This window comes from Pelobates fuscus, chromosome 3 (assembly GCF_036172605.1).
Source record: "Pelobates fuscus isolate aPelFus1 chromosome 3, aPelFus1.pri, whole genome shotgun sequence".
Lineage (NCBI taxonomy): Eukaryota > Metazoa > Chordata > Amphibia > Anura > Pelobatidae > Pelobates > Pelobates fuscus.
Window position 1 is genome coordinate 374,484,649 of NC_086319.1, and position 27,407 is coordinate 374,512,055.

The 27,407-nt window shown below is 39.1% G+C and overlaps 24 non-coding genes across 24 annotated transcripts; all 24 read right to left on the minus strand.

The window, feature by feature from the left end:
- Positions 1–603: 603 nt before the first annotated feature.
- Positions 604–676, minus strand: TRNAM-CAU (transfer RNA methionine (anticodon CAU)). The gene has a single exon. It is a non-coding gene; the product is annotated as a tRNA-Met (tRNA).
- Positions 677–1,053: 377 nt separating this feature from the next.
- On the minus strand, positions 1,054–1,126 carry TRNAM-CAU (transfer RNA methionine (anticodon CAU)). The gene has a single exon. It is a non-coding gene; the product is annotated as a tRNA-Met (tRNA).
- Positions 1,127–1,615: 489 nt separating this feature from the next.
- On the minus strand, positions 1,616–1,688 carry TRNAM-CAU (transfer RNA methionine (anticodon CAU)). Its single transcript has one exon. It is a non-coding gene; the product is annotated as a tRNA-Met (tRNA).
- Positions 1,689–2,065: 377 nt separating this feature from the next.
- TRNAK-CUU (transfer RNA lysine (anticodon CUU)) lies at positions 2,066–2,138 on the minus strand. The gene has a single exon. It is a non-coding gene; the product is annotated as a tRNA-Lys (tRNA).
- Positions 2,139–2,515: 377 nt separating this feature from the next.
- Positions 2,516–2,588, minus strand: TRNAM-CAU (transfer RNA methionine (anticodon CAU)). The gene has a single exon. It is a non-coding gene; the product is annotated as a tRNA-Met (tRNA).
- Positions 2,589–3,076: 488 nt separating this feature from the next.
- TRNAM-CAU (transfer RNA methionine (anticodon CAU)) lies at positions 3,077–3,149 on the minus strand. Its single transcript has one exon. It is a non-coding gene; the product is annotated as a tRNA-Met (tRNA).
- Positions 3,150–3,638: 489 nt separating this feature from the next.
- On the minus strand, positions 3,639–3,711 carry TRNAM-CAU (transfer RNA methionine (anticodon CAU)). Its single transcript has one exon. It is a non-coding gene; the product is annotated as a tRNA-Met (tRNA).
- A 377-nt stretch (positions 3,712–4,088) lies between these two features.
- TRNAK-CUU (transfer RNA lysine (anticodon CUU)) lies at positions 4,089–4,161 on the minus strand. The gene has a single exon. It is a non-coding gene; the product is annotated as a tRNA-Lys (tRNA).
- A 377-nt stretch (positions 4,162–4,538) lies between these two features.
- On the minus strand, positions 4,539–4,611 carry TRNAM-CAU (transfer RNA methionine (anticodon CAU)). The gene has a single exon. It is a non-coding gene; the product is annotated as a tRNA-Met (tRNA).
- A 939-nt stretch (positions 4,612–5,550) lies between these two features.
- Positions 5,551–5,623, minus strand: TRNAM-CAU (transfer RNA methionine (anticodon CAU)). The gene has a single exon. It is a non-coding gene; the product is annotated as a tRNA-Met (tRNA).
- Positions 5,624–6,000: 377 nt separating this feature from the next.
- TRNAM-CAU (transfer RNA methionine (anticodon CAU)) lies at positions 6,001–6,073 on the minus strand. Its single transcript has one exon. It is a non-coding gene; the product is annotated as a tRNA-Met (tRNA).
- Positions 6,074–6,562: 489 nt separating this feature from the next.
- Positions 6,563–6,635, minus strand: TRNAM-CAU (transfer RNA methionine (anticodon CAU)). The gene has a single exon. It is a non-coding gene; the product is annotated as a tRNA-Met (tRNA).
- Positions 6,636–7,012: 377 nt separating this feature from the next.
- Positions 7,013–7,085, minus strand: TRNAK-CUU (transfer RNA lysine (anticodon CUU)). The gene has a single exon. It is a non-coding gene; the product is annotated as a tRNA-Lys (tRNA).
- A 377-nt stretch (positions 7,086–7,462) lies between these two features.
- Positions 7,463–7,535, minus strand: TRNAM-CAU (transfer RNA methionine (anticodon CAU)). Its single transcript has one exon. It is a non-coding gene; the product is annotated as a tRNA-Met (tRNA).
- Positions 7,536–8,474: 939 nt separating this feature from the next.
- On the minus strand, positions 8,475–8,547 carry TRNAM-CAU (transfer RNA methionine (anticodon CAU)). Its single transcript has one exon. It is a non-coding gene; the product is annotated as a tRNA-Met (tRNA).
- A 939-nt stretch (positions 8,548–9,486) lies between these two features.
- Positions 9,487–9,559, minus strand: TRNAM-CAU (transfer RNA methionine (anticodon CAU)). Its single transcript has one exon. It is a non-coding gene; the product is annotated as a tRNA-Met (tRNA).
- Positions 9,560–16,873: 7,314 nt separating this feature from the next.
- TRNAM-CAU (transfer RNA methionine (anticodon CAU)) lies at positions 16,874–16,946 on the minus strand. Its single transcript has one exon. It is a non-coding gene; the product is annotated as a tRNA-Met (tRNA).
- A 1,050-nt stretch (positions 16,947–17,996) lies between these two features.
- Positions 17,997–18,069, minus strand: TRNAM-CAU (transfer RNA methionine (anticodon CAU)). The gene has a single exon. It is a non-coding gene; the product is annotated as a tRNA-Met (tRNA).
- Positions 18,070–20,020: 1,951 nt separating this feature from the next.
- On the minus strand, positions 20,021–20,093 carry TRNAM-CAU (transfer RNA methionine (anticodon CAU)). The gene has a single exon. It is a non-coding gene; the product is annotated as a tRNA-Met (tRNA).
- Positions 20,094–21,482: 1,389 nt separating this feature from the next.
- Positions 21,483–21,555, minus strand: TRNAM-CAU (transfer RNA methionine (anticodon CAU)). The gene has a single exon. It is a non-coding gene; the product is annotated as a tRNA-Met (tRNA).
- A 489-nt stretch (positions 21,556–22,044) lies between these two features.
- TRNAM-CAU (transfer RNA methionine (anticodon CAU)) lies at positions 22,045–22,117 on the minus strand. The gene has a single exon. It is a non-coding gene; the product is annotated as a tRNA-Met (tRNA).
- Positions 22,118–25,409: 3,292 nt separating this feature from the next.
- On the minus strand, positions 25,410–25,482 carry TRNAM-CAU (transfer RNA methionine (anticodon CAU)). Its single transcript has one exon. It is a non-coding gene; the product is annotated as a tRNA-Met (tRNA).
- A 1,388-nt stretch (positions 25,483–26,870) lies between these two features.
- Positions 26,871–26,943, minus strand: TRNAM-CAU (transfer RNA methionine (anticodon CAU)). The gene has a single exon. It is a non-coding gene; the product is annotated as a tRNA-Met (tRNA).
- Positions 26,944–27,290: 347 nt separating this feature from the next.
- Positions 27,291–27,363, minus strand: TRNAM-CAU (transfer RNA methionine (anticodon CAU)). Its single transcript has one exon. It is a non-coding gene; the product is annotated as a tRNA-Met (tRNA).
- Positions 27,364–27,407: the final 44 nt, after the last annotated feature.

The window sequence follows — 27,407 nt, forward strand, 5'->3', positions numbered from 1 at the left end:
TCAAACAAAGTGTCCCATCCTCTAACTTGTCTAGATATGATTTCATGGAATTTTGCCAATGTATGGTCCTGTCCTGAAGGGATTGTTGCTCAAGGAAACTGTTTGATTGGTGTGAACACATGCTGGATTTCTCTATTTCTTACAAAATATACATGCCCTGTGTGAGGATCGAACTCACGACCTTCAGATTATGATACTGACGCGCTACCTACTGCGCTAACAAGGCGACTTGCGCCATGGGTTTTTATAGTCTTCTGGGATACATGCATATAGTGAACGTTTGTTCTAAAATAAAATGAAATGGGTGTATATTCCAAAGGAGGAGGTGGAGGCTGAAATTATCGAAAGGCGATCCCCAAGACACATTTTGATGCTGAGCTTCTCTTTCATCCCAATTAGAATGGGTTGCAGAGTGGCAAAAATTCATACTGGAGTAACAAGGAATATTCTTCACACAAAGTGTCCCATCCTCTAACTTGTCTAGATATGATTTCATGAAATTTTGCCAATATATGGTCCTGTCCTGAAGGGATTGTTGCTCAAGGAAACTGTTTGATTGGTGTGAACACATGTTGGATTTCTCTATTTCTTACAAAATATACATGCCCTGTGTGAGGATCGAACTCACGACCTTCAGATTATGAGACTGACGCGCTACCTACTGCGCTAACAAGGCAACTTGCACCATGGGTTTTTATAGTCTTCTGGGATACATGCATATAGTGAACGTTTGTTCTAAAATAAAATGAAATGGGTGTATATTCCAAAGGAGGAGGTGGAGGCTGAAATTATCGAAAGGCGATCCCCAAGACACATTTTGATGCTGAGCTTCTCTTTCATCCCAATTAGAATGGGTTGCAGAGTGGCAAAAATTCATACTGGAGTAACAAGGAATATTCTTCACACAAAGTGTCCCATCCTCTAACTTGTCTAGATATGATTTCATGAAATTTTGCCAATATATGGTCCTGTCCTGAAGGGATTGTTGCTCAAGGAAACTGTTTGATTGGTGTGAACACATGCTGGATTTCTCTATTCCTTACAAAATATACTTGCCCTGTGTGAGGATCGAACTCACGACCTTCAGATTATGAGACTGACGCGCTACCTACTGCGCTAACAAGGCAACTTACGCCATGGGTTTTTATAGTCTTCTGGGATACATGAATATAGTGAACGTTTGTTCTAAAATAAAATGAAATGGGTGTATATTCCAAACAAGCTTTATAGCCTTCTCACACATTTGGGGCACCTATTCTAGTGCAGTTAATTAGTGTCATACTACTTGTTACAAACAAAAAAAATAGACAGCAGAATAGACACAGGGACTTAGAAATCAGGAGGCTGAAATTATCCAAAGGCGATCCCCAAGACACATTTTGATGCTGAGCTTCTCTTTCATCCCAATTAGAATGGGTTGCAGAGTGGCAAAAATTCATACTTGCGAAACAAGGAATATTCTTCAAACAAAGTGTCCCATCCTCTAACTTGTCTAGATATGATTTCATGGAATTTTGACAATGTATGGTCCTGTCCTGAAGGGATTGTTGCTCAAGGAAACTGTTTTATTGGTGTGAACACATGCTGGATTTCTCTATTTCTTACAAAATATACATGCCCTGTGTGAGGATCGAACTCACGACCTTCAGATTATGAGACTGACGCGCTACCTACTGCGCTAACAAGGCAACTTGCGCCATGGGTTTTTATAGTCTTCTGGGATACATGCATATAGTGAACGTTTGTTCTAAAATAAAATGAAATGGGTGTATATTCCAAAGGAGGAGGTGGAGGCTAAAATTATCGAAAGGCGATCCCCAAGACACATTTTGATGCTGAGCTTCTCTTTCATCCCAATTAGAATGGGTTGCAGAGTGGCAAAAAATCATACTGGAGTAACAAGGAATATTCTTCACACAAAGTGTCCCATCCTCTAACTAGTCTAGATATGATTTCATGAAATTTTGCCAATATATGGTCCTGTCCTGAAGGGATTGTTGCTCAAGGAAACTGTTTGATTGGTGTGAACACATGCTGGGTTTCTCTATTTCTTACAAAATATACATGCCCTGTGTGAGGATCGAACTCACGACCTTCAGATTAAGAGACTGACGCGCTACCTACTGCGCTAACAAGGCAACTTGCATCATGGGTTTTTATAGTCTTCTGGGATACATGCATATAGTGAACGTTTGTTCTAAAATAAAATGAAATGGGTGTATATTCCAAAGGAGGAGGTGGAGGCTGAAATTATCGAAAGGCGATCCCCAAGACACATTTTGATGCTGAGCTTCTCTTTCATCCCAATTAGAATGGGTTGCAGAGTGGCAAAAATTCATACTGAAGTAACAAGGAATATTCTTCACACAAAGTGTCCCATCCTCTAACTTGTCTAGATATGATTTCATGAAATTTTGCCAATATATGGTCCTGTCCTGAAGGGATTGTTGCTCAAGGAAACTGTTTGATTGGTGTGAACACATGCTGGATTTCTCTATTCCTTACAAAATATACATGCCCTGTGTGAGGATCGAACTCACGACCTTCAGATTATGAGACTGACGCGCTACCTACTGCGCTAACAAGGCAACTTACGCCATGGGTTTTTATAGTCTTCTGGGATACATGAATATAGTGAACGTTTGTTCTAAAATAAAATGAAATGGGTGTATATTCCAAACAAGCTTTATAGCCTTCTCACACATTTTGGGCACCTATTCTAGTGCAGTTAATTACTGTCATACTACTTGTTACAAACAAAAAAATAGACAGCAGAATAGACACAGGGACTTAGAAATCAGGAGGCTGAAATTATCCAAAGGCGATCCCCAAGACACATTTTGATGCTGAGCTTCTCTTTCATCCCAATTAGAATGGGTTGCAGAGTGGCAAAAATTCATACTTGCGAAACAAGGAATATTCTTCAAACAAAGTGTCCCATCCTCTAACTTGTCTAGATATGATTTCATGGAATTTTGCCAATGTATGGTCCTGTCCTGAAGGGATTGTTGCTCAAGGAAACTGTTTTATTGGTGTGAACACATGCTGGATTTCTCTATTCCTTACAAAATATACATGCCCTGTGTGAGGATCGAACTCACGACCTTCAGATTATGAGACTGACGCGCTACCTACTGCGCTAACAAGGCAACTTACGCCATGGGTTTTTATAGTCTTCTGGGATACATGAATATAGTGAACGTTTGTTCTAAAATAAAATGAAATGGGTGTATATTCCAAACAAGCTTTATAGCCTTCTCACACATTTGGGGCACCTATTCTAGTGCAGTTAATTAGTGTCATACTACTTGTTACAAACAAAAAAAATAGACAGCAGAATAGACACAGGGACTTAGAAATCAGGAGGCTGAAATTATCCAAAGGCGATCCCCAAGACACATTTTGATGCTGAGCTTCTCTTTCATCCCAATTAGAATGGGTTGCAGAGTGGCAAAAATTCATACTTGCGAAACAAGGAATATTCTTCAAACAAAGTGTCCCATCCTCTAACTTGTCTAGATATGATTTCATGGAATTTTGACAATGTATGGTCCTGTCCTGAAGGGATTGTTGCTCAAGGAAACTGTTTTATTGGTGTGAACACATGCTGGATTTCTCTATTTCTTACAAAATATACATGCCCTGTGTGAGGATCGAACTCACGACCTTCAGATTATGAGACTGACGCGCTACCTACTGCGCTAACAAGGCAACTTGCGCCATGGGTTTTTATAGTCTTCTGGGATACATGCATATAGTGAACGTTTGTTCTAAAATAAAATGAAATGGGTGTATATTCCAAAGGAGGAGGTGGAGGCTAAAATTATCGAAAGGCGATCCCCAAGACACATTTTGATGCTGAGCTTCTCTTTCATCCCAATTAGAATGGGTTGCAGAGTGGCAAAAAATCATACTGGAGTAACAAGGAATATTCTTCACACAAAGTGTCCCATCCTCTAACTAGTCTAGATATGATTTCATGAAATTTTGCCAATATATGGTCCTGTCCTGAAGGGATTGTTGCTCAAGGAAACTGTTTGATTGGTGTGAACACATGCTGGGTTTCTCTATTTCTTACAAAATATACATGCCCTGTGTGAGGATCGAACTCACGACCTTCAGATTAAGAGACTGACGCGCTACCTACTGCGCTAACAAGGCAACTTGCATCATGGGTTTTTATAGTCTTCTGGGATACATGCATATAGTGAACGTTTGTTCTAAAATAAAATGAAATGGGTGTATATTCCAAAGGAGGAGGTGGAGGCTGAAATTATCGAAAGGCGATCCCCAAGACACATTTTGATGCTGAGCTTCTCTTTCATCCCAATTAGAATGGGTTGCAGAGTGGCAAAAATTCATACTGAAGTAACAAGGAATATTCTTCACACAAAGTGTCCCATCCTCTAACTTGTCTAGATATGATTTCATGAAATTTTGCCAATATATGGTCCTGTCCTGAAGGGATTGTTGCTCAAGGAAACTGTTTGATTGGTGTGAACACATGCTGGATTTCTCTATTCCTTACAAAATATACATGCCCTGTGTGAGGATCGAACTCACGACCTTCAGATTATGAGACTGACGCGCTACCTACTGCGCTAACAAGGCAACTTACGCCATGGGTTTTTATAGTCTTCTGGGATACATGAATATAGTGAACGTTTGTTCTAAAATAAAATGAAATGGGTGTATATTCCAAACAAGCTTTATAGCCTTCTCACACATTTGGGGCACCTATTCTAGTGCAGTTAATTAGTGTCATACTACTTGTTACAAACAAAAAAAATAGACAGCAGAATAGACACAGGGACTTAGAAATCAGGAGGCTGAAATTATCCAAAGGCGATCCCCAAGACACATTTTGATGCTGAGCTTCTCTTTCATCCCAATTAGAATGGGTTGCAGAGTGGCAAAAATTCATACTTGCGAAACAAGGAATATTCTTCAAACAAAGTGTCCCATCCTCTAACTTGTCTAGATATGATTTCATGGAATTTTGCCAATGTATGGTCCTGTCCTGAAGGGATTGTTGCTCAAGGAAACTGTTTGATTGGTGTGAACACATGCTGGATTTCTCTATTTCTTACAAAATATACATGCCCTGTGTGAGGATCGAACTCACGACCTTCAGATTATGATACTGACGCGCTACCTACTGCGCTAACAAGGCGACTTGCGCCATGGGTTTTTATAGTCTTCTGGGATACATGCATATAGTGAACGTTTGTTCTAAAATAAAATGAAATGGGTGTATATTCCAAAGGAGGAGGTGGAGGCTGAAATTATCGAAAGGCGATCCCCAAGACACATTTTGATGCTGAGCTTCTCTTTCATCCCAATTAGAATGGGTTGCAGAGTGGCAAAAATTCATACTGGAGTAACAAGGAATATTCTTCACACAAAGTGTCCCATCCTCTAACTTGTCTAGATATGATTTCATGAAATTTTGCCAATATATGGTCCTGTCCTGAAGGGATTGTTGCTCAAGGAAACTGTTTGATTGGTGTGAACACATGTTGGATTTCTCTATTTCTTACAAAATATACATGCCCTGTGTGAGGATCGAACTCACGACCTTCAGATTATGAGACTGACGCGCTACCTACTGCGCTAACAAGGCAACTTGCACCATGGGTTTTTATAGTCTTCTGGGATACATGCATATAGTGAACGTTTGTTCTAAAATAAAATGAAATGGGTGTATATTCCAAAGGAGGAGGTGGAGGCTGAAATTATCGAAAGGCGATCCCCAAGACACATTTTGATGCTGAGCTTCTCTTTCATCCCAATTAGAATGGGTTGCAGAGTGGCAAAAATTCATACTGGAGTAACAAGGAATATTCTTCACACAAAGTGTCCCATCCTCTAACTTGTCTAGATATGATTTCATGAAATTTTGCCAATATATGGTCCTGTCCTGAAGGGATTGTTGCTCAAGGAAACTGTTTGATTGGTGTGAACACATGCTGGATTTCTCTATTCCTTACAAAATATACTTGCCCTGTGTGAGGATCGAACTCACGACCTTCAGATTATGAGACTGACGCGCTACCTACTGCGCTAACAAGGCAACTTACGCCATGGGTTTTTATAGTCTTCTGGGATACATGAATATAGTGAACGTTTGTTCTAAAATAAAATGAAATGGGTGTATATTCCAAACAAGCTTTATAGCCTTCTCACACATTTGGGGCACCTATTCTAGTGCAGTTAATTAGTGTCATACTACTTGTTACAAACAAAAAAAATAGACAGCAGAATAGACACAGGGACTTAGAAATCAGGAGGCTGAAATTATCCAAAGGCGATCCCCAAGACACATTTTGATGCTGAGCTTCTCTTTCATCCCAATTAGAATGGGTTGCAGAGTGGCAAAAATTCATACTTGCGAAACAAGGAATATTCTTCAAACAAAGTGTCCCATCCTCTAACTTGTCTAGATATGATTTCATGGAATTTTGACAATGTATGGTCCTGTCCTGAAGGGATTGTTGCTCAAGGAAACTGTTTTATTGGTGTGAACACATGCTGGATTTCTCTATTTCTTACAAAATATACATGCCCTGTGTGAGGATCGAACTCACGACCTTCAGATTATGAGACTGACGCGCTACCTACTGCGCTAACAAGGCAACTTGCGCCATGGGTTTTTATAGTCTTCTGGGATACATGCATATAGTGAACGTTTGTTCTAAAATAAAATGAAATGGGTGTATATTCCAAAGGAGGAGGTGGAGGCTAAAATTATCGAAAGGCGATCCCCAAGACACATTTTGATGCTGAGCTTCTCTTTCATCCCAATTAGAATGGGTTGCAGAGTGGCAAAAAATCATACTGGAGTAACAAGGAATATTCTTCACACAAAGTGTCCCATCCTCTAACTAGTCTAGATATGATTTCATGAAATTTTGCCAATATATGGTCCTGTCCTGAAGGGATTGTTGCTCAAGGAAACTGTTTGATTGGTGTGAACACATGCTGGGTTTCTCTATTTCTTACAAAATATACATGCCCTGTGTGAGGATCGAACTCACGACCTTCAGATTAAGAGACTGACGCGCTACCTACTGCGCTAACAAGGCAACTTGCATCATGGGTTTTTATAGTCTTCTGGGATACATGCATATAGTGAACGTTTGTTCTAAAATAAAATGAAATGGGTGTATATTCCAAAGGAGGAGGTGGAGGCTGAAATTATCGAAAGGCGATCCCCAAGACACATTTTGATGCTGAGCTTCTCTTTCATCCCAATTAGAATGGGTTGCAGAGTGGCAAAAATTCATACTGAAGTAACAAGGAATATTCTTCACACAAAGTGTCCCATCCTCTAACTTGTCTAGATATGATTTCATGAAATTTTGCCAATATATGGTCCTGTCCTGAAGGGATTGTTGCTCAAGGAAACTGTTTGATTGGTGTGAACACATGCTGGATTTCTCTATTCCTTACAAAATATACATGCCCTGTGTGAGGATCGAACTCACGACCTTCAGATTATGAGACTGACGCGCTACCTACTGCGCTAACAAGGCAACTTACGCCATGGGTTTTTATAGTCTTCTGGGATACATGAATATAGTGAACGTTTGTTCTAAAATAAAATGAAATGGGTGTATATTCCAAACAAGCTTTATAGCCTTCTCACACATTTGGGGCACCTATTCTAGTGCAGTTAATTAGTGTCATACTACTTGTTACAAACAAAAAAAATAGACAGCAGAATAGACACAGGGACTTAGAAATCAGGAGGCTGAAATTATCCAAAGGCGATCCCCAAGACACATTTTGATGCTGAGCTTCTCTTTCATCCCAATTAGAATGGGTTGCAGAGTGGCAAAAATTCATACTTGCGAAACAAGGAATATTCTTCAAACAAAGTGTCCCATCCTCTAACTTGTCTAGATATGATTTCATGGAATTTTGCCAATGTATGGTCCTGTCCTGAAGGGATTGTTGCTCAAGGAAACTGTTTGATTGGTGTGAACACATGCTGGATTTCTCTATTTCTTACAAAATATACATGCCCTGTGTGAGGATCGAACTCACGACCTTCAGATTATGATACTGACGCGCTACCTACTGCGCTAACAAGGCGACTTGCGCCATGGGTTTTTATAGTCTTCTGGGATACATGCATATAGTGAACGTTTGTTCTAAAATAAAATGAAATGGGTGTATATTCCAAAGGAGGAGGTGGAGGCTGAAATTATCGAAAGGCGATCCCCAAGACACATTTTGATGCTGAGCTTCTCTTTCATCCCAATTAGAATGGGTTGCAGAGTGGCAAAAATTCATACTGGAGTAACAAGGAATATTCTTCACACAAAGTGTCCCATCCTCTAACTTGTCTAGATATGATTTCATGAAATTTTGCCAATATATGGTCCTGTCCTGAAGGGATTGTTGCTCAAGGAAACTGTTTGATTGGTGTGAACACATGTTGGATTTCTCTATTTCTTACAAAATATACATGCCCTGTGTGAGGATCGAACTCACGACCTTCAGATTATGAGACTGACGCGCTACCTACTGCGCTAACAAGGCAACTTGCACCATGGGTTTTTATAGTCTTCTGGGATACATGCATATAGTGAACGTTTGTTCTAAAATAAAATGAAATGGGTGTATATTCCAAAGGAGGAGGTGGAGGCTGAAATTATCGAAAGGCGATCCCCAAGACACATTTTGATGCTGAGCTTCTCTTTCATCCCAATTAGAATGGGTTGCAGAGTGGCAAAAATTCATACTGGAGTAACAAGGAATATTCTTCACACAAAGTGTCCCATCCTCTAACTTGTCTAGATATGATTTCATGAAATTTTGCCAATATATGGTCCTGTCCTGAAGGGATTGTTGCTCAAGGAAACTGTTTGATTGGTGTGAACACATGCTGGATTTCTCTATTCCTTACAAAATATACTTGCCCTGTGTGAGGATCGAACTCACGACCTTCAGATTATGAGACTGATGCGCTACCTACTGCGCTAACAAGGCAACTTACGCCATGGGTTTTTATAGTCTTCTGGGATACATGAATATAGTGAACGTTTGTTCTAAAATAAAATGAAATGGGTGTATATTCCAAACAAGCTTTATAGCCTTCTCACACATTTGGGGCACCTATTCTAGTGCAGTTAATTAGTGTCATACTACTTGTTACAAACAAAAAAAATAGACAGCAGAATAGACACAGGGACTTAGAAATCAGGAGGCTGAAATTATCCAAAGGCGATCCCCAAGACACATTTTGATGCTGAGCTTCTCTTTCATCCCAATTAGAATGGGTTGCAGAGTGGCAAAAATTCATACTTGCGAAACAAGGAATATTCTTCAAACAAAGTGTCCCATCCTCTAACTTGTCTAGATATGATTTCATGGAATTTTGCCAATGTATGGTCCTGTCCTGAAGGGATTGTTGCTCAAGGAAACTGTTTTATTGGTGTGAACACATGCTGGATTTCTCTATTTCTTACAAAATATACATGCCCTGTGTGAGGATCGAACTCACGACCTTCAGATTATGAGACTGACGCGCTACCTACTGCGCTAACAAGGCGACTTGCGCCATGGGTTTTTATAGTCTTCTGGGATACATGCATATAGTGAACGTTTGTTCTAAAATAAAATGAAATGGGTGTATATTCCAAAGGAGGAGGTGGAGGCTGAAATTATCGAAAGGCGATCCCCAAGACACATTTTTTTTTATATATATATAAATCTTTATTTTCATTTAAAAAAAAAAAATTCATTCAAGTACAAATACAGCTTTCAGCTATAAATTTTAAATACACAGTACACAGAATTACTTTACAATAGAATAATAATTATTAATAACAGTGGGACCGTGCTTCTAATAAATCTATCGATGTTCTGCTGTATCTACAATCATACAAACATACCATACATTTCAACTTATCCATACATCCCAAATTCTCTACTACCTACGGGAAGCCATCTAAATGGGGGGGGGGGGGGCTTGAGTTTATTGAGTTTTATGATTTATAAATCTAACCCAAGGGACCCAGACTTCATTATATTTTTCTCTAGATATCTTATTTAGGGCTATCCCAGCTTCCATGCTGCGTTGATAATCAATCTGTGTACATATATCCTGCCAGTTTAACGCGCCCATATTTCTCCAATTTCTGGCCATTACTATTTTTATTGCCATACAGATATGAATCATAAGTATTTTTAGTTTTATGTTGCCTTTGGGTAAATCTAAATGAAACAGAAACATTTGAGGCGTGATCACAGTCCGAACCTCAAACATAAAATCTACCAGTTCCGCTAGGGTTGATTTCATAGGTTTCAGCTCCTCACAGTCCCACCAGATGTGGGAGAATGAACCTAACTCCCTACCGCATCTCCAACAATCTGGTAGGAGTGTAGGTTGAAATCTATGAAGGCGAGTAGGGACCAAGTACCAGTGATATACTAGTTTGAAGTACACTTCCTGTATATTCACCCCATGTATATATCTTTTTACTGCTTGTAAACCCAACAGCCAGTCCTCAACCGAGGATGAAAAATGAAGTTCTTGCTCCCATTTATTCATTGCTGGTGCTTTGTCTATTTGCCTATAACTTCTTACGAAATGATTATATCTGGAAGCAATTTTTTTTTTGTAATGAAATTCTACAAACTGGTCAATTATAGAAGTTTCCGAAAAATCTTTTCCCATAGTGAAGGATTTTATTCTTAAATAGTTAAAGATTTCCTTCGAAGGGAGATTATATTTGGATTGTAGTATTGGAAATGGCAACAATTTATTATTATTTAAAAGTTCCGCTATTCTTACTACTCCACCATTTTCCCATTCTTGGATATTTATATCCTTTATATAAAGTTTTAGGGTTGTTAATGGGGCATTTAGTGATATGTTTTTTGTTCCGTATTTCTTTTTCAAGTGTTTAACGATATAAATCATTGTATTATTCATCGGATTGCTAGATCTTATATTTTTTAGAAATTCACTATCGCACCACCAAAGCGACAGAGGTTCAATGTCACCGAGATCTGATTTTTCAATATCTATCCAGTGTGGTCTAGCCATTGTAAAATTGTCACACTTAATTAGGTGTGCTACCATATTGTTCATATATAGTTTCTGTATGTCTGGGAAACAGATCCCCCCTTCTTTCCAGTCTCTCTGTAGTATTTCCAATGAGACTCTAGGTCTCCTATCTTGCCAAATATAATTTGATAATTGCCTTTGAAGGCCGCGTATCGTCTGACATGACACCCTCAACGGGAGATTACTAAATAAAAATGTCAACTTTGGAAGGAGATAAAAGTTTACTGCTTCAATCCTGCCCAACCACGAAAGTTCCAATCCCTTCCAATTTTTTAAGATGTTCCTAAAGTGAATGGCGATATCTGTGTAGTTAAGTTTCTCTATAATCTAGAGCTAGTTTTACCCCTAAATATTTTATGTTCCTTACTTCCCAGTCGCATTTAAAATCTTTTTTGAGTTTGTCTACGCCTGGTCCACTTAGGCCTTTTATCAGGATTTGTGTTTTCTTTATATTTATTTTATAACCTGAATGTTTACCAAACTCGTTAATAAGCCGAAATACGGCTGGGATAGATCTAATAGGATCTGCGAGGGTCAATAGAACATCATCTGCATATAATGCAATTTTGTTCTCCATCTTATTCACTTTTAGCCCGCTGATGTCTTCGTTCTGTCTGATCGCGGCTGCCAACGGTTCTATGGAAAGGATATATAACAGGGGTGCCAAAGGGCATCCCTGTCGCGTCCCATTTCTAATAGGGAACCAGTTTGATTGAAACATGTATCCTGATACTTTGGCTTGAGGATCCTTATATAGCGCCATTGTGCACTCCTTAAAGAAACCCTCGATGCCGAAGGCCCTCAGTACTTCTTCCATGTACTTCCAATTAACCCGGTCAAAGGCCTTCTCGGCATCGAGGGTAACCACAGCAAAAGGAGACAAACTTTGATCTGCATGATATAGGACGTTCAGTAATTTCCTAATGTTATCAGATGTGCCCCTACCCTCTACAAACCCGCTTTGATCTAAATGTACAATGTTGGGTATAATTTGTTTTAATCTATCGGCCAAAATTCTGGAGTATACTTTGATATCCAAGTTGATAAGAGAGATTGGTCTATAGTTCGAAGTGTACGTAGGGTCCTTATCTATCTTAGGGATTGGTATTATAGAGGCCTGGAGTAGTTCCGTTGGAATGGCTTTATGATTAGCAAAATCTTCAAATGTTCTTAATATATATGGAGAAATTATATCGCTTAATTTTTTATAAAAGCTTGAAGAGAAGCCATCTGGGCCAGGTGCTTTACCTATTGTTAGTGCTTTGATGGTATTACTAATCTCCTGAATAGAAAAGGGGGCATTTAGTTGGCTCAATTTCTCCAAAGATATTGTTGGTAATTTATCCAGAAACTGTTTTGTTTCGCCCTCAGATGGCTCATTAAATTTTATATTGTATAGACTTTTATAATAGTCTTCAAATGCTTTGGCTATTTGAGTTGGAGAAAACATTTTTTTACTTCCAACTATTAAATAGTTTATAGATTGAAGTTTATTTTTATTTTTTAATTTATTTGAAAGACTTTTCCCTATTTTATTATTTCCATAGTACCATCTCTGTTTTAGAGTTAACATAGCTTTGTTAATCTTTTCTTGAGTTCTTACTAATATTTTTCCCCTGATCTCTTTAATATCCTCCAAAATTTTATGATCCATGGTAAGTTTATGTAAGCGTTCTTGTTTTGCCAAGTCAATATAAAGCTCGTTGAGCTCTTTTCCTTTCTTTTTTTTTATAATAGCACCCATTTTTATGAGACATCCTCTCATATATGATTTGAAAGTGCACCACAGCATGGCATTGGAGACATCCCCTGTATCATTAATTTCAAAAAATTCTCTAGACTGAGTGCGCAGTTCTTCTACATTAGTTTCTGATTTTAATAAATTTTCATTTAGTCTCCATTTGTCTCTAGATTTATATTCCGGATTGTTTTTTATGACTAAACTTACAGGTGCATGGTCGGACCATGTTATAGGTCCAATTGTCACCTTCTTAATTCGCTCCAAAGTTTCCGATCTTACCAAAAAGTAATCAATTCTAGTATATGTCTGATGAACATTTGAAAAAAACGTATAATCTCTCGCTTCTGGGTTAGACGTTCTCCAGGCGTCATATAAACAGTTTTTTGCCAAAATATTCTGCATCATTGATAGACCTGTTCTTTGCTTGCCGTCTGTGTAAACAGACTTGGTTCTAATCCTATCTATTTTATCGTCTATGATGCAGTTAAAATCCCCCCTATAATTAGGCTACCAGACGATACGCGGTCAATCTTTTGCATCAAATTTCCCAGAAATCTGTATGGGGATTGATTTGGAGCATAAACATTTACTAAAGTATACAAAATATCATTAATTCGAACTATCACTATAAGAAACCTACCACCAGGGTCAGTCTCCTCATAGATCAGCTCATATTTCAAGCTACCAGAAAAAAGAATTGCCACCCCTCTTTTCTTGTTCTTTCCCGCCAAATTAGATCTATGGACCACTGGAAATTTTTTGTAGTTCCATAGTTTAGGCATAGAATTAGACCAGTGTGTTTCTTGGACGAAACCGATATCTGTTTTACTGTCAATCAGTAGTTTATACAAGTAGCCTCTTTTCTGACCTGAATTTAAGCCCCTTGTGTTAATAGATAGTATGTTTAATGACATACTACCGCAGCTCTCCCCAAACCCTCTTCCCCTCTATCCTCCCCTCAGATGGCATCAAACACTCAAATCCATCCATACCTTTACCAGTCGGTCCTATATATTTGGACCACCTGGTAAAACTCCAACTTTCTATAACCACATTCAATCCGTAATATAAAGTTCTGTTTACAGTCTTCATATTTAACCCTGCTGCCGTCGCAGGACCCTGGACCAGGGTAGTAGACATCTTATTCTTTATTATACACCCTCTATCTTTCAAATGCATCTGCCCTTCTTTTCCCTTTTTCTTTCAGATCCTATTTCTAGAGGCGTTACGGTGTTCTTTCCCTTTATCCGACCGCTAGATCTGTCTACTGAGTCCCGGTTCTACTGACTTTTATTTTATCTGGGACATTTCTATCCTCCTGTTTTTATCTTCCAATACACCCTTTCCCTAGCCCTTGGTTATGGTCTCCCTTCTCCTCCCTTTATGTGATATTCATACAAAATTAGTATAAACTTGTGATTATTGTGAAACTCACTTCATTCGTTTCATTCACATACATTAAATAGTGTGTCCATAAGTGTAATAAGTGTAATTTATACATTACTCTGTATGTGAATCTGTAGTTATTACTCTATATGTGAATCTATAATTATGTTAATTTTTTGTGTGTGTGGGTAGCGCCTGTAGCATTCCCAAAACTGTTTAACACAATTTCTACCCATATCAAAACGTCTTGGCATCTTGTAAATTATTTTCTAGATTTTTATAAGCTTCTTTTTCATTCAATTCATACTACTAAGTTAATTTATATGTATTTATATTAATTATAACTGTGAATCTGTGATTACCCCTCTATACATTTTACCATTTCTATATGTGAGAAAAAAAAAAAAAGGAGGAGTTCGGTTTGACTAAGGGATAAGTTTCAAACTTGTCATCTTCTGCTTTAATGCCAAGTTGTCTCTGAAGATATAAGGTTTATCTTTAAAAAATACCATAATTGCCGTCGGGAACAACCACTTGTATCTGATCTCGTTATTCCTGAGAATAACCGTTTCATCGGAGAAAGTTCTTCTTGCTTGTCTTGTCTTTTGGGATAAGTCCTGATAAACTTCTAAGTGTCTCCATTCTTCCGTATTTAGGATCCCGTTCCTTATCTTCTGCATTATTTGGTTTTTCATCCAAAAACTGGAAAAGCATATCATCACGTCTCTTGGGTATGATTTGTCGATTCCATTTGGTCTAGCCAGTCTGTGGAATCTTTCAAAAGTCTCAGGGCCCAACGTCTGTCTGGATAGTATTTTTGAAAAGAAGCTGTTCAAGTGCAAATATAAGTCTTCTTGTAAGATTGATTCCGGTATGCCTCTGACTCTTATGTTGTTTCTCCTGGAGCGATCCTCTAGGTCGGTCAACTTAGTCTCGGTATCCAGCAATCTCTTCTCTAGCTGTGTATTAGATGTTTTAATTTGTTCATTTTCCTCTTGTATTTTTTGTAGTGTGATTGCTTGATTTGAGAATTTCTCAGAGAGAATGACGATTTCCGATCTAATATCTTTAGAGTTATTTTCAATGTCCGTTTGGATCTTTTTATGTAAATTGTCCAGCATTTGGGTTAAGAGTTGTTGCGTCAAACCCTCTGGATTTTTTGATAGGTGTGGTAAGTCGTCCTCCGATATATTGGATAATTGATGTGCAGAAAGCTGAACATTTTCTAGAGGCAGAGATTTTCGTTGCCTCTCAGGTTCTGTACCAGCAGCTTTAGGTGAATAAAATGCACCAATCGTTGCCTTCTTTTTCTCCATATTTTTGGCTCTCTCTTTTTTAGTAGCCATACGTATTTCTAGCGCTCCTAGAGTAGGCTTTGAACTTTGTACTCCACTAAGGATGGCTGTGGAGTTTAAATCGCTTTTAAGTCACTTTGTCACTTTCTGTTATCTCCCAGTTCACTCCTTTTCCTCCTCGCTATTTTAGACGCTAGATTAAAGTTTACACTCCACTAAGGATGACTGTGTGGTTTAAATTGCTTTATCACGTTTAACCCAAGTGTCTCCTTTGCTCTTCACTGCGACACTAGACAACTGTCTCTTTAAATTAACTCTTGTTTATCGAATGTGAAATAAAGTGGATAATAAAAGCATATATATACTTTTTCCTTTTTTTTTTATATTGATTTTTTTCTTTTTATCCTTCTCTTTTCTTCTCTTTCTCTTTCTCTATTTTTTTTCTTTTACACACAAAAAATGTTTTATACCCACTGGGACCACTTTCCTCCCACCCTATCACTGCCAGAGTCAATCTTCTATTTATAAGCATAAATACCTTCAGACTGGAGAAATATGCGTGCTTGTCAGCCCAAATCAGAACTCAGCGTCTTCTTTTCCTCTGTGTACCTCTGTTTTCCAGTGGATTTCAGCACCCCCCAATACTTCTTATTTATCAGACTTGTAGTCGGAACCAGTATCAGATGATTACTTCATATCTTTGTAGCTACTTTACAGCAGCTGCTCAGCCAGTTATCCTGCTCATGGGAATCAGTGCCTCAATGAAATATCTTGTAATATCTTGTAACATTGTAGCAGCTTTATGACAGCTACTCAGCCGTTTATCGTACTCTGGCCTGATTAATAGTGAAAGTCAGGGCAGATATCAGATGAATACCTCTGTACATCGCTGAGGGTTGTATCATCGATTTATGAAGCAGCTTTGTGGCACCTTGTAGCAGCTTTGATGCAGCTTTGGAAAACCTTCAACTGCTCAGCCGCATAGCAGAGTCCGCTTCGCTGCCTTCAAATTTTTCCGCGCCGTTCTGCCTGCCGTCCTCGCTGCCTCCCTCGCTTTGTTGCCCCACTTTCTGGTCCGTAGCGGCGCGCGTGCGCACCTACGTCACGATCCGCCCGCCCATCGTCCCCCAAGACACATTTTGATGCTGAGCTTCTCTTTCATCCCAATTAGAATGGGTTGCAGAGTGGCAAAAATTCATACTGGAGTAACAAGGAATATTCTTCACACAAAGTGTCCCATCCTCTAACTTGTCTAGATATGATTTCATGAAATTTTGCCAATATATGGTCCTGTCCTGAAGGGATTGTTGCTCAAGGAAACTGATTGGTGTGAACACATGCTGGATTTCTCTATTCCTTACAAAATATACATGCCCTGTGTGAGGATCGAACTCACGACCTTCAGATTATGAGACTGACGCGCTACCTACTGCGCTAACAAGGCAACTTACGCCATGGGGTTTTATAGTCTTCTGGGATACATGAATATAGTGAACGTTTGTTCTAAAATAAAATGAAATGGGTGTATATTCCAAACAAGCTTTATAGCCTTCTCACACATTTGGGGCACCTATTCTAGTGCAGTTAATTAGTGTCATACTACTTGTTACAAACAAAAAAAATAGACAGCAGAATAGACACAGGGACTTAGAAATCAGGAGGCTGAAATTATCCAAAGGCGATCCCCAAGACACATTTTGATGCTGAGCTTCTCTTTCATCCCAATTAGAATGGGTTGCAGAGTGGCAAAAATTCATACTTGCGAAACAAAGAATATTCTTCAAACAAAGTGTCCCATCCTCTAACTTGTCTAGATATGATTTCATGAAATTTTGCCAATATATGGTCCTGTCCTGAAGGGATTGTTGCTCAAGGAAACTGTTTGATTGGTGTGAACACATGCTGGATTTCTCTATTCCTTACAAAATATACATGCCCTGTGAAGGATCGAACTCACGACCTTCAGATTATGAGACTGGCGCGCTACCTACTGCGCTAACAAGGCAACTTACCCCATGGGTTTTTACAGTCTTCTGGGATACATGAATATAGTGAACGTTTGTTCTAAAATAAAATGAAATGGGTGTATATTCCAAACAAGCTTTATAGCCTTCTCACACATTTGGGGCACCTATTCTAGTGCAGTTAATTAGTGTCATACTACTTGTTACAAACAAAAAAAATAGACAGCAGAATAGACACAGGGACTTAGAAATCAGGAGGCTGAAATTATCCAAAGGCGATCCCCAAGACACATTTTGATGCTGAGCTTCTCTTTCATCCCAATTAGAATGGGTTGCAGAGTGGCAAAAATTCATACTTGCGAAACAAGGAATATTCTTCAAACAAAGTGTCCCATTCTCTAACTTGTCTAGATATGATTTCATGGAATTTTGCCAATATATGGTCCTGTCCTGAAGGGATTGTTGCTCAAGGAAACTGTTTGATTGGTGTGAACACATGCTGGATTTCTCTATTTCTTACAAAATATACATGCCCTGTGTGAGGATCGAACTCACGACCTTCAGATTATGAGACTGACGCGCTACCTACTGCGCTAACAAGGCAACTTACGCCATGGGTTTTTATAGTCTTCTGGGATACATGAATATAGTGAACGTTTGTTCTAAAATAAAATGAAACGGGTGTATATTCCAAAGGAGGAGGTGGAGGCTGAAATTATCAAAAGGCGATCCCCAAGACACATTTTGATGCTGAGCTTCTCTTTCATCCCAATTAGAATGGGTTGCAGAGTGGCAAAAATTCCTACTGGAGTAACAAGGAATATTCTTCACACAAAGTGTCCCATCCTCTAACTTGTCTAGATATGATTTCATGAAATTTTGCCAATATATGGTCCTGTCTTGAAGGGATTGTTGCTCAAGGAAACTGTTTGATTGGTGTGAACACATGCTGGATTTCTCTATTCCTTACAAAATATACATGCGCTGTGTGAGGATCGAACTCACAACATTCAGATTATGAGACTGACGCGGTACCTACTGCGCTAGCAAGGCAACTTACACCATGGGTTTTTATAGTCTTCTGGGATACATGAATATAGTGAACGTTTGTTCTAAAATAAAATGAAATGGGTGTATATTCCAAACAAGCTTTATAGCCTTCTCACACATTTGGGGCACCTATTCTAGTGCAGTTAATTAGTGTCATACTACTTATTACAAACAAAAAAAATAGACAGCAGAATAGACACAGGGACTTAGAAATCAGGAGGCTGAAATTATCCAAAGGCGACCCCCAAGACACATTTTGATGCTGAGCTTCTCTTTCATCCCAATTAGAATGGGTTGCAGAGTGGCAAAAATTCATACTGGAGTAACAAGGAATGTTCTTCACACAAAGTGTCCCATCCTCTAACTTGTCTAGATATGATTTCATGAAATTTTGCCAATATATGGTCCTGTCCTGAAGGGATTGTTGCTCAAGGGAACTGTTTGATTGGTGTGAACACATGCTGGATTTCTCTATTCCTTACAAAATATACATGCCCTGTGTGAGGATCGAACACACGACCTTCAGATTATGAAACTGACGCGCTACCTACTGCGCTAACAAGGCAACTTATGCATTGGGTTTTTATAGTCTTCTGAGATACATGAATATAGTGAACGTTTGTTCTAAAATAAAATGAAATGGGTGTATATTCCAAACAAGCTTTATAGCCTTCTCACACATTTGGGGCACCTATTCTAGTGCAGTTAATTAGTGTCATACTACTTGTTACAAACAAAAAAAATAGACAGCAGAATAGACACAGGGACTTAGAAATCAGGAGGCTGAAATTATCCAAAGGCGATCCCCAAGACACATTTTGATGCTGAGCTTCTCTTTCATCCCAATTAGAATGGGTTGCAGAGTGGCAAAAATTCATACTTGCGAAACAAGGAATATTCTTCAAACAAAGTGTCCCATCCTCTAACTTGTCTAGATATGATTTCATGGAATTTTGCCGATATATGGTCCTGTCCTGAAGGGATTGTTGCTCAAGGAAACTGTTTGATTGGTGTGAACACATGCTGGATTTCTCTATTCCTTACAAAACATACATGCTCTGTGTGAGGATCGAACTAGCGACCTTCAGATTATGAGACTGACACGCTACCTACAGCGCTAACAAGGCAACTTACGCCATGAATTTTTATAGTCTTCTGGGATACATGAATATAGTGAACGTTTGTTCTAAAATAAAATGAAACGGGTGTATATTCCAAAGGAGGAGGTGGAGGCCGAAATTATCGAAAGGCGATCCCCAAGACACATTTTGATGCTGAGCTTCTCTTTCATCCCAATTAGAATGGGTTGCAGAGTGGCAAAAATTCATACTGGAGTAACAAGGAGTATTCTTCACACAAAGTGTCCCATCCTCTAACTTGTCTAGATATGATTTCATGAAATTTTGCCAATGTATGGTCCTGTCCTGAAGGGATTGTTGCTCAAGGAAACTGTTTGATTGGGTTGAACACATGCTGGATTTCTCTATTTCTTACAAAATATACATGCCCTGTGTGAGGATCGAACTCACGACCTTCAGATTATGAGACTGACGCGCTACCTACTGCGCTAACAAGGCAACTTGCGCCATGGGTTTTTATAGTCTTCTGGGATACATGCATATAGTGAACGTTTGTTCTAAAATAAAATGAAATGGGTGTATATTCCAAAGTAGGAGGTGGAGGATGAAATTATCGAAAGGCGATCCCCAAGACACATTTTGATGCTGAGCTTCTCTTTCATCCCAATTAGAATGGGTTGCAGAGTGGCAAAAATTCATACTGGAGTAACAAGGAATATTCTTCACACAAAGTGTCCCATCCTCTAACTTGTCTAGATATGATTTCATGAAATTTTGCCAATATATGGTCCTGTCCTGAAGGGATTGTTGCTCAAGGAAACTGTTTGATTGGTGTGAACACATGCTGGATTTCTCTATTCCTTACAAAATATACATGCCCTGTGTGAGGATCGAACTCACGACCTTCAAATTATGAGACTGACGCGCTACCTACTGCGCTAACAAGGGAACTTACGCCATGGGTTTTTATAGTCTTCTGGGATACATGAATATAGTGAACGTTTGTTCTTAAATAAAATGAAATGGGTGTATATTCCAAACAAGCTTTATAGCCTTCTCACACATTTGGGGCACCTATTCTAGTGCAGTTAATTAGTGTCATACTACTTGTTACAAACAAAAAAAATAGACAGCAGAATAGACACAGGGACTTAGAAATCAGGAGGCTGAAATTATCCAAAGGCGATCCCCAAGACACATTTTGATGCTGAGCTTCTCTTTCATCCCAATTAGAATGGGTTGCAGAGTGGCAAAAATTCATACTTGCGAAACAAGGAATATTCTTCAAACAAAGTGTCCCATCCTCTAACTTGTCTAGATATGATTTCATGGAATTTTGCCAATATATGGTCCTGTCCTGAAGGGATTGTTGCGCAAGGAAACTGTTTGATTGGTGTGAACACATGCTGGATTTCTCTATTCCTTACAAAATATACATGCCCTGTGTGAGGATCGAACTCACGACCTTCAGATTATGAGACTGACGCACTACCTACTGCGCTAACAAGGCAACTTACGCCATGGGTTTTTATAGTCTTCTGGGATACATGCATATAGTGAACGTTTGTTCTAAAATAAAATGAAATGGGTGTATATTCCAAAGTAGGAGGTGGAGGCTGAAATTATCGAAAGGCGATCCCCAAGACACATTTTGATGCTGAGCTTCTCTTTCATCCCAATTAGAATGGGTTGCAGAGTGGCAAAAATTCATACTGGAGTAACAAGGAATATTCTTCACACAAAGTGTCCCATCCTCTAACTTGTCTAGATATGATTTCATGAAATTTTGCCAATATATGGTCCTGTCCTGAAGGGATTGTTGCTCAAGGAAACTGTTTGATTGGTGTGAACACATGCTGGATTTCTCTATTCCTTACAAAATATACATGCCCTGTGTGAGGATCGAACTCACGACCTTCAGATTATGAGACTGACGCGCTACCTACTGCGCTAACAAGGCAACTTACGCCATGGGTTTTTATAGTCTTCTGGGATACATGAATATAGTGAACGTTTGTTCTAAAATAAAATGAAATGGGTGTATATTCCAAACAAGCTTTATAGCCTTCTCACACATTTGGGGAACCTATTCTAGTGCAGTTAATTAGTGTCATACTACTTGTTACAAACAAAAAAAATAGACAGCAGAATAGACACAGGGACTTAGAAATCAGGAGGCTGAAATTATCCAAAGGCGATCCCCAAGACACATTTTGATGCTGAGCTTCTCTTTCATCCCAATTAGAATGGGTTGCAGAGTGGCAAAAATTCATACTTGCGAAACAAGGAATATTCTTCAAACAAAGTGTCCCATCCTCTAACTTGTCTAGATATGATTTCATGAAATTTTGCCAATATATGGTCCTGTCCTGAAGGGATTGTTGCTCAAGGAAACTGTTTGATTGGTGTGAACACATGCTGGATTTCTCTATTCCTTACAAAATATACATGCCCTGTGTGAGGATCGAACTCACGACCTTCAGATTATGAGACTGACGCGCTACCTACTGCGCTAACAAGGCAACTTACGCCATGGGTTTTTATAGTCTTCTGGGATACATGAATATAGTGAACGTTTGTTCTAAAATAAAATGAAATGGGTGTATATTCCAAACAAGCTTTATAGCCTTCTCACACATTTGGGGAACCTATTCTAGTGCAGTTAATTAGTGTCATACTACTTGTTACAAACAAAAAAAATAGACAGCAGAATAGACACAGGGACTTAGAAATCAGGAGGCTGAAATTATCCAAAGGCGATCCCCAAGACACATTTTGATGCTGAGCTTCTCTTTCATCCCAATTAGAATGGGTTGCAGAGTGGCAAAAATTCATACTTGCGAAACAAGGAATATTCTTCAAACAAAGTGTCCCATCCTCTAACTTGTCTAGATATGATTTCATGGAATTTTGCCAATGTATGGTCCTGTCCTGAAGGGATTGTTGCTCAAGGAAACTGTTTGATTGGTGTGAACACATGCTGGATTTCTCTATTTCTTACAAAATATACATGCCCTGTGTGAGGATCGAACTCACGACCTTCGGACTATGAGACTGACGCGCTACCTACTGCGCTACACACAAAGTGTCCCATCCTCTAACTTGTCTAGATATGATTTCATGACATTTTGCCAATATATGGTCCTGTCCTGAAGGGATTGTTGCTCAAGGAAACTGTTTGATTGGTGTGAACACATGCTGGATTTCTCTATTTCTTACAAAATATACATGCCCTGTGTGAGGATCGAACTCACGACCTTCAGATTATGAAACTGACGCGCTACCTACTGCGCTAACAAGGCAACTTGCGCCATGGGTTTTTATAGTCTTCTGGGATACATGCATATAGTGAACGTTTGTTCTAAAATAAAATGAAATGGGTGTATATTCCAAAGGAGGAGGTGGAGGCTGAAATTATCGAAAGGCGATCCCCAAGACACATTTTGATGCTGAGCTTCTCTTTCATCCCAATTAGAATGGGTTGCAGAGTGGCAAAAATTCATACTGGAGTAACAAGGAATATTCTTCACACAAAGTGTCCCATCCTCTAACTTGTCTAGATATGATTTCATGAAATTTTGGCAATATATGGTCCTGTCCTGAAGGGATTGTTGCTCAATGAAACTGTTTGATTGGTGTGAACACATGCTGGATTTCTCTATTCCTTACAAAATATACATGCCCTGTGTGAGGATCGAACTCACGACCTTCAAATTATGAGACTGACGCGCTACCTACTGCGCTAACAAGGCAACTTACGCCATGGGATTTTATAGTCTTCTGGGATACATGAATATAGTGAACGTTTGTTCTAAAATAAAATGAAATGGGTGTATATTCCAAACAAGCTTTATAGCCTTCTCACACATTTGGGGCACCTATTCTAGTGCAGTTAATTAGTGTCATACTACTTGTTACAAACAAAAAAAATAGACAGCAGAATAGACACAGGGACTTAGAAATCAGGAGGCTGAAATTATCCATAGGCGATCCCCAAGACACATTTTGATGCTGAGCTTCTCTTTCATCCCAATTAGAATGGGTTGCAGAGTGGCAAAAATTCATACTTGCGAAACAAGGAATATTCTTCAAACAAAGTGTCCCATCCTCTAACTTGTCTAGATATGATTTCATGGAATTTTGCCAATGTATGGTCCTGTCCTGAAGGGATTGTTGCTCAAGGAAACTGTTTGATTGGTGTGAACACATGCTGGATTTCTATATTTCTTACAAAATATACATGCCCTGTGTGATGATCGAACTCACGACCTTCAGATTATGAGACTGACGCGCTACCTACTGCGCTAACAAGGCAACTTGCGCCATGGGTTGTTATAGTCTTCTGGGATACCTGCATATAGTGAACGTTTGTTCTAAAATAAAATGAAATGGGTGTATATTCCAAACAAGCTTTATAGCCTTCTCACACATTTGGGGCACCTATTCTAGTGCAGTTAATTAGTGTCATACTACTTGTTAAAAACAAAAAAAATAGACAGCAGAATAGACACAGGGACTTAGAAATCAGGAGGCTGAAATTATCCAAAGACGATCCCCAAGACACATTTTGATGCTGAGCTTCTCTTTCATCCCAATTAGAATGGGTTGCAGAGTGGGAAAAATTCATACTTGCGAAACAAGGAATATTCTTCAAACAAAGTGTCCCATCCTCTAACTTGTCTAGATATGATTTCATGAAATTTTGCCAATATATGGTCCTGTCCTGAAGGGATTGTTGCTCAAGGAAACTGTTTGATTGGTGTGAACACATGCTGGATTTCTCTATTCCTTACAAAATATACATGCCCTGTGTGAGGATCGAACTCACGACCTTCAGATTATGAGACTGATGCGCTACCTACTGCGCTAACAAGGCGACTTGCGCCATGGGTTTTTATAGTCTTCTGGGATACATGCATATAGTGAACGTTTGTTCTAAAATAAAATGAAGTGGGTGTATATTCCAAAGGAGGAGGTGGAGGCTGAAATTATCGAAAGGCGATCCCCAAGACACATTTTGATGCTGAGCTTCTCTTTCATCCCAATTAGAATTGGTTGCAGAGTGGCAAAAATTCATACTGGAGTAACAAGGAATATTCTTCACACAAAGTGTCCCATCCTCTAACTTGTCTAGATATGATTTCATGAAATTTTGCCAATATATGGTCCTGTCCTGAAGGGATTGTTGCTCAAGGAAACTGTTTGATTGGTGTGAACACATGCTGGATTTCTCTATTCCTTACAAAATATACATGTCCTGTGTGAGGATCGAACTCAGATCTTCAGATTATGAGACAGACGCGCTACCTACTGCGCTAACAAGGCAACTTACGCCATAGGGTTTTATAGTCTTCTGGGATACATGAATATAGTGAACGTTTGTTCTAAAATAAAATGAAATGGGTGTATATTCCAAACAAGCTTTATAGCCTTCTCACACATTTGGGGCACCTATTCTAGTGCAGTTAATTAGTGTCATACTACTTGTTACAAACAAAAAAAATAGACAGCAGAATAGACACAGGGACTTAGAAATCAGGAGGCTGAAATTATCCAAAGGCGATCCCCAAGACACATTTTGATGCTGAGCTTCTCTTTCATCCCAATTAGAATGGGTTGCAGAGTGGCAAAAAATCATACTGGAGTAACAAGGAATATTCTTCACACAAAGTGTCCCATCCTCTAACTTGTCTAGATATGATTTCATGGAATTTTGCCAATGTATGGTCCTGTCCTGAAGGGATTGTTGCTCAAGGAAACTGTTTTATTGGTGTGAACACATGCTGGATTTCTCTATTTCTTACAAAATATACATGCCCTGTGTGAGGATCGAACTCACGACCTTCAGATTATGAGACTGACGCGCTACCTACTGCGCTAACAAGGCGACTTGCGCCATGGGTTTTTATAGTCTTCTGGGATACATGCATATAGTGAACGTTTGTTCTAAAATAAAATGAAGTGGGTGTATATTCCAAAGGAGGAGGTGGAGGCTGAAATTATCGAAAGGCGATCCCCAAGACACATTTTGATGCTGAGCTTCTCTTTCATCCCAATTAGAATTGGTTGCAGAGTGGCAAAAATTCATACTGGAGTAACAAGGAATATTCTTCACACAAAGTGTCCCATCCTCTAACTTGTCTAGATATGATTTCATGAAATTTTGCCAATATATGGTCCTGTCCTGAAGGGATTGTTGCTCAAGGAAACTGTTTGATTGGTGTGAACACATGCTGGATTTCTCTATTCCTTACAAAATATACATGTCCTGTGTGAGGATCGAACTCAGATCTTCAGATTATGAGACAGACGCGCTACCTACTGCGCTAACAAGGCAACTTACGCCATAGGGTTTTATAGTCTTCTGGGATACATGAATATAGTGAACGTTTGTTCTAAAATAAAATGAAATGGGTGTATATTCCAAACAAGCTTTATAGCCTTCTCACAAATTTGGGGCACCTATTCTAGTGCAGTTAATTAGTGTCATACTACTTGTTACAAACAAAAAAAATAGACAGCAGAATAGACACAGGGACTTAGAAATCAGGAGGCTGAAATTATCCAAAGGCGATCCCCAAGACACATTTTGATGCTGAGCTTCTCTTTCATCCCAATTAGAATGGGTTGCAGAGTGGCAAAAAATCATACTTGAGTAACAAGGAATATTCTTCACACAAAGTGTCCCATCCTCTAACTTGTCTAGATATGATTTCATGAAATTTTGCCAATATATGGTCCTGTCCTGAAGGGATTGTTGCTCAAGGAAACTGTTTGATTGGTGTGAACACATGCTGGGTTTCTCTATTTCTTACAAAATATACATGCCCTGTGTGAGGATCGAACTCACGACCTTCAGATTATGAGACTAACGCGCTACCTACTGCGCTAACAAGGCGACTTGCGCCATGGGTTTTTATAGTCTTCTGGGATACATGCATATAGTGAACGTTTGTTCTAAAATAAAATGAAGTGGGTGTATATTCCAAAGGAGGAGGTGGAGGCTGAAATTATCGAAAGGCGATCCCCAAGACACATTTTGATGCTGAGCTTCTCTTTCATCCCAATTAGAATTGGTTGCAGAGTGGCAAAAATTCATACTGGAGTAACAATAAATATTCTTCACACAAAGTGTCCCATCCTCTAACTTGTCTAGATATGATTTCATGAAATTTTGCCAATATATGGTCCTGTCCTGAAGGGATTGTTGCGCAAGGAAACTGTTTGATTGGTGTGAACACATGCTGGATTTCTCTATTCCTTACAAAATATACATGCCCTGTGTGAGGATCGAACTCACGACCTTCAGATTATGAGACTGACGCGCTACCTACTGCGCTAACAAGGCAACTTACACCAGGGTTTTTATAGTCTTCTGGGATACATGAATATAGTGAACGTTTGTTCTAAAATAAAATGAAATGGGTGTATATTCCAAACAAGCTTTATAGCCTTCTCACACATTTGGAGCTTCTCTTTCATCCCAATTAGAATGGGTTGCAGAGTGGCAAAAATTCATACTTGCGAAACAAGGAATATTCTTCAAACAAAGTGTCCCATCCTCTAACTTGTCTAGATATGATTTCATGGAATTTTGCCAATGTATGGTCCTGTCCTGAAGGGATTGTTGCTCAAGGAAACTGTTTGATTGGTGTGAACACATGCTGGATTTCTCTATTTCTTACAAAATATACATGCCCTGTGTGAGGATCGAACTCACGACCTTCAGATTATGAGACTGACGCGCTACCTACTGCGCTAACAAGGCGACTTGCGCCATGGGTTTTTATAGTCTTCTGGGATACATGCATA